The sequence below is a fragment of the Leopardus geoffroyi genome, chromosome C1 (genome assembly GCF_018350155.1).
Source record: "Leopardus geoffroyi isolate Oge1 chromosome C1, O.geoffroyi_Oge1_pat1.0, whole genome shotgun sequence".
Taxonomy (NCBI): domain Eukaryota; kingdom Metazoa; phylum Chordata; class Mammalia; order Carnivora; family Felidae; genus Leopardus; species Leopardus geoffroyi.
In genome coordinates, this window is record NC_059328.1 from 32,298,812 (window position 1) to 32,310,259 (window position 11,448).

The window sequence follows — 11,448 nt, forward strand, 5'->3', positions numbered from 1 at the left end:
AACTATGAGGTAATCATTAAGGCTGAGAAACCTGCCATGTTATCTGGTCCACCCAGCCATTAAATTCAGTGTGCCCAACAATGCTCCTTCATCAAGGGGAAATTGCATAAATGGGTCCAGACCCAAGCAAGTCCTGAAAATACAAATACATAGCATAAGCAGGTGGCTACACCTTGCAGCGTGCTCTGTATTTTCCAGCCCCCTCTTCTGTTCTCATAGGAATTCCCTATAGCAGCTTACTGAAGAGAAAACATTCTGAACCTTGTTACCAAAGGGCTCTTCTTGATTTGCTGGCACCAACTGGAAGTGGGATGCTGTGATATTACAGCCCATTTAGAGGTAAACCTGAAGGACAGGATAGGGAGATCTTCCCAGGGCAGCATGGGCCCGACACCATAAGCAAACTTCCCTCCTCTGAGAACACTCGCCAGAAGTTCACAAAGACCCTGGAAGGGAGAACCTTAAACAGGTGGACGAGACGATCTCCTTGTGGACGCCAGTTAGTCTCTCTCCCTGACCACCTCACTGCTTGCTCAATGGGTTCAGTGAAAAAACAGCCAGGGATGTCACCGGGTGGTAGATAGACAACATTGGATTTCTTCCTTCATGGGAGGGAACAGCAATTTTTCCTCATTGGAATCGCCCTTTATTCTGGATCTGGATTTGCTTTCCCTGCCCGCCATCACTCTACCAGCAGCATCACCTGCAGACTCACTGAATACTTCATCCACTGTCGTGGTATCTCATGCGACATTGCTGTAGACCAAGGACTTCATTTTATAGAGAGGAGTAAGCCAGCAGACTGAAGCTAATTGGATCCATTGGTCATACCAGATACTCTGTTGCCCAGAAGCAGATGGACCTACAGAATCATGGAATGACCTAATGAAAAACTTAGTTCCAGAGCCAAATGGAATTTAAAGAGATTATGATGCCAGGAGGTCATGTTATAGGATGCAATATACACTCTTTTTTCAAAAATGGTTTTTATTTTTGAGAGAGCACAAGCATGGGAGGGGCAAAGAGAGGAGGACAGAGGATCCAAAGCAGGCTCTGTGCTGACAGCAGGGACCCCCGATGTGGGACTCAAACTCAAGAACTGGAGATCATGACCTGAGCCAAAGTCGGACGCTCAACTGACTAAGCCACCCAGGCACCCCAAGATGCCATATACACTCTTAACCAACTACCTATGCATACTATTGTTTCTCCCAAAGCTAGACTGCATGGCCAGGGGACCAAGGATCCCTGCAAGGATCAGAGCAAGGGTGGCAGCACTCATAATTCCATCTAACAACATTCTCCCCAAACTTGAGGTTGAAAAGTGTTAGCACCCAAAAAAGAAATGCTTCCACTAGAAGATATAAGACCATTTGTATTGAAGTGCAAGTTGAGAATGCTGGTGACCATTGAAGATGCCTTACATCACTGGGCAAACAAGCAGAAAGAGGGGTTACAATTTGATTGGGGTTATTGATTCTGACTATCGCAAGGAAATCAACTTTCCAATAGTCAGTGGCAGCAGGGGGTAATGGGGGGGGGGGGAACTGTCTTAGGCTAAAAGTTGAAGACCACCATGGCCCTAGATGGCCTTTTAAAGTCTTAGATCCACAGGAATGACTGGGTGACCTTACTGGGTCCTGCCCAAGGAAGGAGGAAATCGACAAACATCAACTATTAGATCATTCAGAGTAGCAGAAGGAAATCTGTAGCATTTGCCTATATTTCCTTTTTTTCCCCTTCATGTCATATATGCGTTATATATTTTTTAATGTAGTGGTTCTTAATCTCTAATGCACCTGCACTCATCTAGGGAATGTTGTTAAAATGCAGGTTCTGAATCAGCAGGTCTGGGCTGAGGCCCGAGATTCTGCATTTCTAAGCAGTCTTTCCTGACCTCTTTATACAAAGTAATTTTTCCCAAGTCACTATCTTTGCAATTATTCTGCTGTTTTTCCTTCATGGCAGTGATCGTTATCTGAGATTATTTATTCATTTATTTATGCACTCATTTGCTACCTGTCTCTTACACTTTGTAAATTGCATGAGGAAAGAGACCTTGAATTTCTTACTCATCTCTGTGTTCACAGCACAAAGACAACATGTGGCACACAGTAGGCACTCTGTAAATATTTGTGCAGTGAATAAATGAATCTAACGCGGGCATCCCTTGTACTCCCCACGTGTACCTAGACACACACACAGACACACACACACACACACACACACACACACACAAGGACATACACATGCACAGGCATATACGAGATGTAATTAGACATAGCTGGAAAAACACACACGCAAGCGAGTGTAGAGATTCACGTGCACAAACACACGAACACGTGACCCACACGTATACATACACACGAATACACAAGAGCATAACAAATGCACATGAACACACATTCCCTCCAGGAAACCCGGGCCGGCCTCAGAGTCCCAGGTGTCACCAGCCGGTCCTGCAGTGCCTCAGGCTAAGTCTCTCTTTTGGCCACCTTCCTATCCCCTATCCCCTCCAGGTGGTCAGAGTCTCCCCAGCCAAGGCAGAGAAAGAGCTCAAAGCTTGGACCCCTTCCCCTTCCTCCCAGAAGGACCCCGCTGATCTCCCTCCCCATCCGAGCTAGTGCGTATCAGTCAGTGCCCTGGATACAGAGAATGTGTTCCCTCCCTGCTGCCTGGAAGGCAGTGTCTGTGGCTCCTTCTCCCCAGTGCTGGCCAGGTACAGTGTGGGTGCCCAGTGGGCTGTCAGTCTGCAGATGGGAAGCTTGCTGCCAGAGAGAGGCAGGGCCTTGTCCGCCATCGCACAGAAGAGTTCCAAGCCCGGACTCTTAGCTGCTCTGAATGTGGAGGTTCTCTCTATGACTCAGGGCCCCGGTGCCTGCTCCTGCGTGCCCCATCCCAGGGCCCTGTATAGAAAGAGCTGTAGCTGCTGCCCAGGCCCCAGTCTATTTTGTTTGCAATTATCTGGCCAGGAGGCCCGGAAGCTGCTCTGAGCAAGTTTTGGCAGACGAACCTATGTCTCTGCCTAGAGATCAGTGCTCCTGATAATCCCCCAGGAAACCTTGCAACCTCACCTCCTCCTTGGAGCCCCCTTACCTGCTTTGCTTTGAGTCCCTGAGCGGCCATGACTCAGGCCCGACAGTCCTCTTCCACCTGTGACCGGCGTCCTCTCTGAACCCACCCAGGTGGGGGTATGAAGGGGTAGTCAGGGCCTGTTTGGACCTACAGGGGGCAGGGAGCTCACCACCTCCCAAGGGGCCCAGGTCCCCTAACTAGGAAGAGTCCTGCTTTTCTTTTTCTTTTTAATTTATTTTTGGGAGAGTGCGAGTGGGGGACGGGCAGAGAAAGAGAGAGAGGGGGACAGAGGATCCGAAGGGGGCTCTGCGCTGACAGCAGAGAGTCTGAGGTGGGGTCTGAACTCACAAACTGCGAGATCGTGACCTGAGCCAAAGTTGGACCCTCCACTGACGGAGCCACCGAGGCGCCACACAGAGTCCTGCTTTTAAGGGACTCCCAGCCCTTTGGAATTCTGAGACGGGGCTTGTATCTCCCCTGAATCTTCCCAGTTCCCTGCGAACAGGCCTTTCGCTTCATCCAAAGAAGACACGCTTTCAAGTTCCCCTTATCTATCTACTCAATGATTCATCCAAGAGTTACTGGGTTCCCAGTAGGGGCTCAGCCCCGCACTGAGCCCTGGGCCTCAGAGGTGAACATGGCACACAGCATGCTGCCCGGTGGGGCATATGTTCTCCTGGCAGAGACAGACGGAAGAGAATTTGAAAAATACAAATAAAAACAATGTTGCAATCATTCTGATAATATTCCAAGAAAGAAACAATGCCCTGATGTACAGGAAATAATGAGGTGAACCCCACCCAACGGACTTATGTGGCTCCGAGGCATCTTTGATAAAGGGGTCGTTTCGGCTGTGGCCCGAAGGGCGAAAGAGAGCTGCTCTGAGAAGAACCCACTGTCTCTTGGCCTCAAGCCCCTGTTCTCCTCTCTTGCAGCACCGAAAAGACAAAATTCCAGTCCTGCTCCTACACTTAGCAGGGGTGTGAATTTGTACGTGTTTTGAATATCTTGGAGCCTCCTTGTCCTCGTGTGTTTATTTATTTGTAATTATTTTTATTAAAAATTTTAGGGTCGCCTGGTGGCTCAGTCGGTTAAGCGGCCGACTTCGGCTCAGGTCATGATCTCACGGTCCGTGAGTTCGAGCCCCGCGTCGGGCTCTGTGCTGATAGCTCAGAGCCTGGAGCCTGTTTCAGATTCTGTGTCTCCCTCTCTCTGACCCTCCCCCGTTCATGCTCTGTCTGTCTCTGTCTCAAAAATAAATAAACGTTAAAAATTTTTTTTTAAATATTTATTTATTTGGAGAGAGAGAGAGAGAGAGAGAGCGTGCACGTGTGCGCATGAGCGTGAGCAGGGGGCGGGTCAGAGAGAGGAGACAGAGGATCCAAGGCAGGCTCCATGATGACAACAGAGAGCCCGATGTGGGGCTGAAACTCACGAACCATGAGAACATGACCTGAGCCAAAGTCAGACACTTCACCAACTGAGCTACCCAGGCGCCCCTCTCATTTATTTATGTGCATAATTATGCCCACTTGAAGGGCTGTTAGAAGGAACCACTGAGATAGTTAAATTCCATGCTGTGACCAGAATCACCTACCTCCCTACTTTGGAGAGATTGCTCACAAGTCTCTTAATTTTCTGGTTAATTGCTCAAATTCCTGCCTGTGTAACTTAGTGGGAGTCCAATATCTCCTGATTGAAGCCATTGCTTCCCCCTGTCCAAATGAACCCACTCATTTTCCCTGTCCAAAGAGGGGACTCCTGCTTTCTTGGCCAGGAAGAAACTAGTTCTTGTCAAGCCCTTGGTGTTATTGCTTCTGCTGCTACCACGTGGGGGCGCTGTTGAAGACATGTTCTGCCAGCCTCATGGACCCTTGTGCTTGTGACGGAGCCTGGGATTCTGTGATCACTACAGATTGGCTCCAAGGTTATAGCTTTCTTAGACTCACATCCACAAACTTGGCCATTGGCCCCAAAGCAAACCATCATGCCGGGCCAAGAAGGGTTTCTAGCCTCAGCCTCATGGGAAACCAGAACCTGCCCTCCTACCAGTATCCCGGACCCTGGGGTGGGTGACCAGGTCATCATTTCAGACCCTCCCCTTACTCGTGGAGAGTGGGACGGGCCCTTGGAGTCTCTCCTGGGCAATGGGTTATGCCAGTCTTTAAGACATAACACTGAACGTGCAGGGTTCTTGGTCTCCATGCAGATTTGCCCACCGGCATCTCTGAGACCAGGCCTGCAAAGGATCTGGAACAGGAGATCCTTTTGTGAGGCCCCAGTGAGTCCTGTCACACCCTTCCCCAGGGCCACAGGGACCTCCTGGCTCTGTGTTTGGAGAGCATCCTCTACCCTGGCCAGTGACACTTCCCTGTTTGTACTTCCACAGAGGCCCGGCTGATGGTTTCTCGCACCACCTGCCCTAACTTACACCCCCTTCCTAGGTGCTCCAGTACAGATGCAGCCTCCCACTGCATCCTCACAAACCAGCCAGGGCAGAAGGAGCCGCTATAAGCTTTGAATGGATGGCATGTGGTTTGGACCAAGAAGAAGGTGGCTGCTTAAGGAAGGACAGGTGTTGTTGTTGTTGTTATTCGGAGTCCGGTTTGGGTTCCCCGTCAGCACTGCACACACATCTTAGGCCCCTCACTTAAAGACTGCTTGGGACCTGCCTTCTTGACTCAATGTGGCCCTCTCCACAGCACGAGAAACGAGCAGCCTTTAACGCCTCCCTGGGCGGTGATTAGGAGGCCCTGCCCCCTGCCCCCTGCCCGGTGCTCACCCAGGCCATTCCAGATGGACCAGCTGGGGGTTCTGTAGCATCAGGGAGAGGGAAGGGCGGCGGGGAAGGTACATCTGGGGTGAGTAGAAGCAGGTCTTCCATCTGGCAGGCAGGTGGGCAGGCAGAGCCCCCGGGCCGAGCTAAGGACAGGCCAGATTGCTGAGCCCAACTGAAGGAGGGGCAGCCCGCCGTGCCTTGCCTACCTGGCGTTAAGGTCCTCATCCCTGCAAGGGCCCGGGCTCTGTGCACAGCACACCTAGCCACAGCCCCTGCCTCTTGGAGGGATGGCAGGTGAAGGCTGTGATCCCCGTCGCAGCCATGGCATTATCCACGGGCACTGCCACCCCCGGCTGGAGGGAGCCCACTCCTGAACAAATGGGCTCCTGATAACAAGCCTGATGTTGGCATGGAGACCCCCTACACATGATCCTTCGAGAGCCGCAAGTCTGAGCTCATTAAATCAAGGGGGGGTGACCTTCTCTGAATCTAGGGGTTAAGTGAGCAAACTCCTCTTGGTTGTCTGCAAGACGTCGCGAGCAGGGGGAGAGAGAAAGCGTCCATTTCCTGTATGTCCTAGCCAAGTCAGGCCACCACTACGGGCTGCAGCGCCCTCTCCTCCCAAATGACCTTGGAGCTTCCTTCCAGATCTGTCACCCGATGACATCTGATGGTATAGTAATGATAAACAACAGCCAAGCTTTCAAGCACTTGTCTAATTAAACCCTCCTGAGCTAGTACTAATATTATCCTCACTTTATGGACAAAGAAACTGGACTTAGAAAGGGTGAGTAAATTGCCCAAGATCGCCCATGAATTAAGGGCAAAGCCTGCGTTCAAACCCGAGACTCTCTGAGTACAGAATTCAACATGCTTAAAACCCTTCTATACTATCCGGGTCTGCCTTCTGGACAGCGTTGAGATTATCTAGCCAACGCTAGTTTATTACCGGTCTTTTGCTGATGACAGTTGACCCATCCCTTGTTCTGGTTTTGTGCTCTGTGGCTTTAAGAAAACTTCTTTTCTCTTTGTGCTGTAGTTTCTGAAGAAACTGGCCAAGCTGGCTCAGAACCGCCAGCCAAAAGAACTCTGTGTAAGTCAAGCAGGCTCTTGCCTAAGAAAGCAGATGTGTGTGTGGAGGGGAGGGACCCGGGAGTAATTAGGGCGATATCTCGTAGGGGGAAACATGCCTTCTTCTTGGGGGAAGATGGCGGGCCCATCTGTCAACAATGCCTCCTTGACTCTCTTCTCCGGGCTGGGCACCGTGGGGGGTAGAGGGATGTCAGGAGCTCAGGGCTCCCTCCCAGGTCTGAATGCTCTGACATGAAGACACTCCGTCCCTTCCTCCCTCTGTTCCCCTCCCCCATACCCTGGAGCTCAAATTGTGTTAGGAGAGATAAGATTTATACGCACCAAACTGAAGGAATGAGATGATTTGTGCCAAGTGTGTGGTCTATCTACTCATTAATAAGCATTTATTGAGTCTTCTCGGGACCAGGACTGGGCTAGGCAAGGGGGATACAGAGATGAAAGGGACCCAGCCTCCCTTCTTAGCACAGGACCAGTGGGAAGGACGGGTTTGTTGACCGATCAGGGCCACAATCGAGGCAAGAAGCCCAGAGGCCTCATGGTGGCACATAGTAGGTGTCGAGCTAATTACTTGGGCTAAAACACTTCTTTTTTTTTTTTTTTTTTTTTTTTTTAAATTTTTTTTTTTCAACGTTTATTTATTTTTGGGACAGAGAGAGACAGAGCATGAATGGGGGAGGGGCAGAGAGAGAGGGAGACACAGAATCGGAAACAGGCTCCAGGCTCTGAGCCATCAGCCCAGAGCCTGACGCGGGGCTCGAACTCACGGATCGCGAGATCGTGACCTGGCTGAAGTCGGACGCTTAACCGACTGCGCCACCCAGGCGCCCCTGGGCTAAAACACTTCTTACGGGTTTCCTTGTTAAATCCCTCCAAAGCTGGATGAGTTGGGACCTATGACTGGTCCCGTTTCACGTGTGAGGGAACTGAGGCTTAGCATAGGTTTGCAACTTGTCCAAGGTCCGGAAACTTATCAGAGACGGAGGCGGGAGATGAGTCCAGGAATCATAGCTTTAAAGGCCCGGTCCCCTTGTGCCGGACTCCAGGCTATTGGGTGCATGCGTGGTGGGGAGCTGAGAGTGTAGGCTGGGCTGGATCGGGAAGAACCCTAGTGCCTTGTGGTATCATCCTGGAGGGAGTGAGGGACTCCTGCCGATCCAGAGGCGGGTGGGCTGTGTGATCAGGGAACAGAAACATTGCTGGGGGTGGTGGGCTTGAGCTGGCTATTGTGGGAACTGGGAGAAGTAGTGGGAACAAGGGGAGGAGTCAGGGGCACCCCAGCATGGATGGGGAAGGTATGTGTGGAGGGTCGAGGACAGGGGGCATTGGAAAGGCGAGTCCTTGAATTCCAGACTTGAGTTTATTCCTGGGGCAGTGAATGCTGGCTGTGTAGACAGGGGATGTCCCGGGAAGGTGGAGCTCTGGGTTGCTATGTGCCAGGCACAGTGTGGCTGTAGGCGGAGCAAGACAGACATGGCCCCTGGTTTTCATGGAATTTTCAGTCCAGGAGTCGAGACAGACATGAATCAAGCAACCACAGGCACCCATGGATGAGTGCAAACAAGCTGGGGGCCGATGAACCCTAGGGGCCCTGTGCGGAAATGTGGGCTGGTGGGAAATGTGAGAAGCGGCCCTTGGCCTGATCTCTTGGGGATGGGTCAGGGGGAGAAGGAAACGCATTCTGGGCAGAGAAAGCAGCGAGAATGAAGCCTTGGAGGCAGGGAGAAGCATGGTGAGTTGAAGGAAAGTGAAAGGGCCAGGGAGGCTGATGCTCAGAGAGCTGGGGGCGGATGGCACAAGGTGCCACTCATTTGGGGGTTTCACTGGGGAGGAGCAGTTGGAAGGTGGTGATGAACGTTAAGCTGACCAATGACATAAAAGGATGTATGTTTTAGAAAGATCCCTCTGGCTGCTGTAAGGAGAGTGGAATGTGGGGTAAGTGTGGCTTAGGGAGATCAGTTAGGATCCCCTCACTGGGGCACAGGTGGGGTGTCCCAGGTTTAAGTGGCATCATCTGAATCAGGAGGTCTGGATGGAGTGCACAGGCATTCGGAAGGTGAACTCGGCAGGACTTAGCGACTGGGTGCAGCGAGAGCGAGAGGAAGGGGTCAGCGACTCCCAGGTTTTTGGCTTGAACGCAGGGTGGGTGATCGTGCTGTTTATGGACATAGGGGCTTGGGAGGGAAAGCGGGTCTGAGAGATAGAATCATGAGATGGTTCCAGACATGCTTGGTTTGAGTTGTTGTAGAGACACCCAGTGGAGGCAGTTGGGTGCCCAGGCCCAGAGCCCAGGAGACAGGTCTGGGCTGGGATGTGGCCCTAGGACTCGTTGGCTATTCAATCCATGGGAATGCCAAGGGAGAGAGCTTGGGAAGAAGAGTGGGCTCAAGACAGAACAGCAACGCTTGGGTGGGGGAGGAGCTGACAAAGGGCATTGAGAAGTTGCTGGCAGAGCAGTGGTGGGGTGGGGGGACAGGAGTGACAGATGGCTCCCTGCAGGGAGTGGTCAACAGGGGAACTGGTGCAGGAAGGTCAGGCAGGTGGAGTGCCACACAGAGCGCGTTGGATTTAGGGAGCGAAGTTGCTGGTGACCTGAGCAGAAGCCATCTGGGTGGAGGGTGGAGGGGGCAGAGGCAGCCCCATGGGGTGGAGAGTAGGGGTAGAGCCAAGGAGATAAGACCTGGAGATAACAGGTCGCCACCAAGACTGGGGCTGAAGGACTAGAGGGTAGAAGAGGGTTGGCTTTGTCGGCTTGGTGGTTGGGTTTTAGGATGGGAGGAGCTGGGAGAGGAAGGCTCTGGCTTCTTTCAGGGAGTAGACCCTTGAGGCGAAGAGCGGCAGCAACAGAATCCAGAAGGGCCCTGGGAGAAATGGAATTAGCTTTTTAGCTGAGTAGCACAAAGGCAAGCCAGCAGTTGCCCTATGGATCTGCCAGGGAAGGTCAGAGAAAGGCCTCCCTAGGGACGGAGAGGGGAAGGAAGTGAGGGGGAGAAAAAGCAGCTGGAGAAGTGAGCTTTGCCTGGGGGGGGGGGGGGGGGAGGCGGGGGGAGGGAAGGGGGGGAGGGGGGAGAGGCGTTCTCTAAAGGCACATAGGAGCATTAAACTGGGGAAAGTTAAAAGTGAGAACAAGTAATAAAGATTCTTACATGTGGCTGAGGCTCTCTGTGTCCTTTGAGAAGATCATATTTAAAGTTCGGTGTTTGAACTTGACTCTCAGTAGCGGTCACTTGCGGCGGAAGAATTCTGGCTTGGAAAACAGGAGATCTGGCTTCTTCTAGTCCAGCTCTGCCGTTACCTGGCTTTGGGGCCCCGGGCCTCAGTTTCCCATATTTAAGTTGGGTTGGTGGTGTTTCTAATATTCTCATGCGACATATTTGGTCATCTTGCTACCTGCTGGTGGCTTGGTGCTTAACATGTTCGCTGTATGAAGTAATAACAATGTGGATCATGGGAATCATAGCTGAAGTGTATTTCATATCGTCTCTGTGATCTGCACGGCCAAGAGCTTTGGATCCTGTGGAGGGGTCATCGTTCCCGTTTTATAGATGAGAAAACCGAGGCTCCCTTCCCCAAGTTCACACTTCCAGGAAGTGGCAGGGTTGGGATTCTCCTCTGCACAGATCCTCTGACTGGGGCAGGCACACGGGCCACCTACCCTTCAGAGGAAGGCATGCTCACTACCTGGGATCCCATCTGTGACCACAAAGCTGTGCATGGGCAAGGAACGAACTAGGCCTAACAGGCCAAATCTGGAATTGGGATGAGCAGGCCATGTGGAGACAGCATCCCAAGACTGAAGGTCATCGTCCCGGGCACAGGGGGAGCAGTGGGCACAGAGGCCAGAGACCAGATGATGGAGATGCTAAAGGCCAAGTTGAGGGTCCAAGCTGGACCCTGTAGGCATGGGGAGCCACTGAAGGTTTGGGAGGAAGCCTCAGCAAAACTGATGGCAGGGTCTACATCAGACAGGGGGGGATGAGGCCAGAGTCTGGCAAGGAAGGAGGGCAAGCAGTAATCCCAGAAGCGATTTGTGGAGTTTGGGTGGGGGAAAGAGCAGAAGGGCTGGCCGGAGGGAGGCACCGGCCTCTCCAGGACCAAGGTGAGGCCGCCCATTCCCTGGGAGAGGGTGGGGAATCCGCGCCGGCCAGCTCCAGCTCTGAGCCCATCTGAGAGGTGGGTTAGGGCATGTCTGAGGGTGTTTGTCTCTGCGATTTTGTTGTCTGTTTACAAACTGATCTCCTGCCTTTGGCTGCAGCCGGGAGCTTGCGAAAGCCCTAACCTGCCGCTGGCTTGGCCTCACTGTGTCTCTCCTCTCACTGCCTTACGGTGCCTTGGTGGGTCACCTGCCCCCCCCCCCCCCCATTTGTTGCCGAGCTCAGCTTTAAGGACCTGGCACATCTGTCTCCCTGCCACTCACCCTCCACGGCCTGGGGCCACTCAGACCCTAGTGGAATCTTGTCCTGGGATCAGGCTCCCTGAACCTCCCCTTCCCCCACATGTCCCTG

The 11,448-nt window shown here is 52.4% G+C and overlaps 1 long non-coding RNA gene across 1 annotated transcript; it reads right to left on the bottom strand.

The window, feature by feature from the left end:
* Positions 1-8,289: 8,289 nt before the first annotated feature.
* Positions 8,290-11,227, bottom strand: LOC123599963. Its single transcript, XR_006713387.1, has 2 exons — positions 10,090-11,227; positions 8,290-9,804 (listed from the first exon to the last, which is right to left on the bottom strand). It is a non-coding gene; the product is annotated as an uncharacterized LOC123599963 (long non-coding RNA).
* Between the last annotated feature and the right edge of the window lie 221 nt (positions 11,228-11,448).